Here is a 4,004-nt window from a genome sequence, read left to right as displayed (position 1 = left end):
CAGGTTTTAGTGCTCTGATTCAAGTATTTGGTACACCAGAGATAAGTGCTACCCTACAAAGGGTACTTACTGCATTACGCACCTGGAGAATAGTAAAACTAGCAGTATCATTGTAGCCAGTCTACCAGCTCATTTTCCTACAGTTATGTGTTTGAAAGCTACCATCTCATATCGCCTCCAGCAGGCAGGAAGCCATGTCTCAGCCTTTCTGTCCTCTACCTCATTATATACTGTGTTCTGTGGTTCAAAACCATCTGTCCTGTGGTTCAGTGATATCCAGAATTACTATATTAGAACTTTGATGAACTTAAGAATATTTGATATTTTTTGCCAGTCTTGGGGCTTGAACTCAGGGCCGGGGCACTGTCCCTGAGCTTATTTTTGTGTAAGGCTAGAGATTTACCATTTGAGCCACAGCTCCACTTCTGTCTTTTTCTGAGTAATTTACTAGATAAGAGTCTCACTGACTTCCCTGCCTGACTACCTTTGAACCTCGAGCTTCAGATCTTAGCCTCCTGTGTAGATAGGATTACAGGTATGAACCACCCAGTGCCTGGCCAAAACGATAGATTTTTTAAAAATATATTTTCATTGTCTTTAAGTAGTTAAGGCATTACCATTCAACAAAGTGCATAAGGTCACTCTTTCAATTTTCTCATGTAACTCTCTTAAGCCACCCCTTCCCTCATTTTTTAAAATAATGGAGGATATGAATTGAACTTTTTGCCATTTAGTGAAGCAGATTTGCCATTTAACAAAGCAGTGGGTCTTGATCTGTGTTATCTATGTTATTCTTTCAATACTTCACTTCCTTGGACGCGCCCTTTCCTTTATTTGTCTTTATTTGGAGGTACACATAGTGAATTCCTCACTTTGTTTTTCAGCCCTTCTTCTCTTGCCTACAACCCCTTTCTTGCAAGGACCCATTTCCTAGTACTTATTTTGTTGAACTTTCACTCTTTCTAAAATTATTTGGGCTCTCCATAGAGTCTATTATACTTCAAAACACATGGAGGAGAATGCAGATGGGTACAAATGAATTAAGTGAAGAACATTAGATCTTAATATACTATGTAGTGATCAGAGTTTCATGAGCATCGATAAATTTCAAAACAATTTTTCACTAGAAAAATGCAGAGCTCCATGTTGAAAATACCTATAGGATATGAGATTCACCGATGTTTTGAATTCCATTTGTGGAACTCAGTTTCAGCTATGAAACTTTATTTTGAAAGATAATGAAAAGGTTTTCAATAGCCTCTTAGGAGATCTATGTCTAGTGCTCTCCTGTTTTCCTCTAGCAAGTGAAGGAACATAAAGCTCAGTTACTTTTTGTCGGGTCAGGACCAGAAGCATGTGTGTGCATGCCAATGGTGAGGTGTCTTTTTTTTTTTTTGTTGGCCAGTCTTGGGGCTTGGACTCAGGGCCTGAGCACTGTCCCTGGCTTCTTTTTGCTCAAGGCTAGCACTCTGCCACCTGAGCCACAGCGCAACTTCTGGCCATTTTCTGCATATGTGGTGCTGGGGAATTGAACCCAGGGCCTCATGTATACGAGACAAGCACTCTTGCCACTGGGCCATATCCCCAGCCCCAGGTGAGGTGTCTTTTACAATGTGGCCACCACACTCCTGAATCAGATAACATGATTTTCATTATTGTATTTCCCATCTTCTTTATTTATAATCAAGCATATGGGTTTAGTTTCTTTATTTTAAACAATAAAAGAAAGACAATAATGTGGTGGCAGTAGCCTTACTAGTAGAAAATAGACAAATGATAGAAAAAATATTAAGGCTTTAACTTCCTACAATAGCTAGTCTGTACTTTGGGCCAAGAGTCTACCAGTAACTGGAGATTACAAGCTTGGATTAAAGAATCTAAGAATCTAATTTAATCTTTCTGTTATGGGAAATTGTTCATATGTCAAATCTAAATCCTTCTAAATGGAAGCTCAGTTCCTCTTGCACATCATAGTAAGAAATATACCAGAAGCCCATGAGACATCTAGAAACTAGCAAAAATCAGCCAATAACTCAGATTAACTGGCATGGTAATTGGGTTCCTTAAGCATCTTTTTGGTATTAAAACAAGTTAATCAACCATAAAACACAAACTCATCAGAATCTAAGGTCTTATTCAATTAACTTCTGGCCTCAAACGTTTATGTATTTTTTTCTTTCTTTCAAATCATTATGTCATATTTTGCTAAGAAAGAAAGGATTTCTAGAGTGGGAAATTCCAATGATGGAACAAGATCTAACTCTTTGAAGCTGCATTATTTTATCCATAATTATTATTTTTGGTAAAATTGAAAACAAAAGTTTTCTTCTTGCCCAGAAGGCAGATGGAAACTTACATGTTAAAGCAGAAAGGGGAATGAGGTTTTCTAGCTTTTTGTTTGAAATCACCCTTATTTTTTCACTTAATATTTATTCTAAAACATTGGATAAAATGGAAATTTGGAAGGCAAAATAATAATTAAAATAATACTAACAACACTTGATTTTGTGCCTACCTGCCTTCTCAAAAATTGATTTACAGATTCTTAATACCATTTTCTGGTATTAATGGCATTTGTTCATGGCTAAACTAGATAGGTGTAAATTTTTACTAGTTTCCAGATCATAGCTAGAGCTTTAGATTTCCTGTTCATGTTTGTAAGTAAGTTGCCAAACTGTTGTGGTAGACTCAAAAGATGAGTGAGATGAGAGGCCCTTTTTTTGGTCAGTTAAAACTGGGTTTGAGCCCCTTAGATGAGGAGTTGAGGGTACAGTTCAGTGATAGAAAGCTTGTGTAACATTTTTCAAGACCATGGGTTCAAACTCTAGCTCTGAAAAAAAAATACAAATATATGTCATACAAGTAATGTGTGACCCTGGATAAATTAATTTCTAAAAGCCACAGTTTCTAGTCATTAAGTGGTGAGAAAAACAATGTTTCTAAATATGGAAATCTCAGGCAAAGTCAGTTCTTCTTTTGTTTCCTGAATCACACCAACTTTTACATGGTGTCCTTAGAACTTTCACAGTAGCAAAAAAACAAATAAATAAAAATGCTGTGACTCTCTAGGGGTAAGTGTAGAGAAAATGTTGGTAGGCAAGCCTAGGCTTCAAAACCTAAGTAATTGACTTCAGGGTACGAGATTGGAGCACTGGTGATGGACACTGGCTGCTCAGAGTCATGGAGTCAGGACAAGCAAAGAGGAGTCCAGTGCAGTCCATGTAGTGGGAGCTGTCAGAACAGAATCCAGAGAGAAGATAACAGAATCAAAGATGGTTTAATTGTTTACTCTCAAGCATATCTGGAGAACCTGCACTATTTCTGATAGTAGAGTATTGCTTGGACTAGCTGAGGAGATAGACAACATACCTGCATAAATTATAACAAATTCTATTGTTACTGATAATAAAGTCTTTTAAATTAATTAATTCTTTTTTTTTTGTCCGTCTTGGGGCTTTAAATGCTGGCTCAGGTGCTACGATGAGTTCTTTTGCTTAAGACCGGCACTACCATCTTGATCCTTAGCACCATATCCGGTTTTCTTGTAATTAATTGAAGATAAGAATGTCAATGTCTTTCCTGCCGGGGTTGGCTTTGAACTGTGATCCTTACATCTCAGCCTCCTGAATAGCTAGGATTACAGATGTGAGCCACCAACACCCCACAACAACATTTTGTGAGAACCAAGAAATGAAAACAATGAAAAAAGAAAAAAAAAAGAAAACTGGAAATGTTGAAGAAGCTTTCCAGTCATCTAGATGTTTATGGGGTGAGGAAGGAATATTTGATCTAGGTGTCAAGAGATGAACAGAAGTTTGCTGATATGAAGGTGCAGCTAGGAAAATTCTATAAGGAGGCGACGTCTCATGAAATTTTTATCCTGGCTGGCCTGGAACAGCATTGTTGCCAATCTCAGTCTACTGCTTAGCTGGCATAACAGGTCCACACCGCTGTACCCAGCTATTTCTTGAGACAGGGGTCTCACACAGTTTTTTTTCTCTTTG

This window comes from Perognathus longimembris, chromosome 8 (genome assembly GCF_023159225.1).
Source record: "Perognathus longimembris pacificus isolate PPM17 chromosome 8, ASM2315922v1, whole genome shotgun sequence".
NCBI classification, from domain to species: Eukaryota; Metazoa; Chordata; class Mammalia; order Rodentia; family Heteromyidae; genus Perognathus; species Perognathus longimembris.
The sequence above is the reverse complement of the archived record's forward strand: the minus strand, read 5'-3'. Positions refer to the sequence as shown.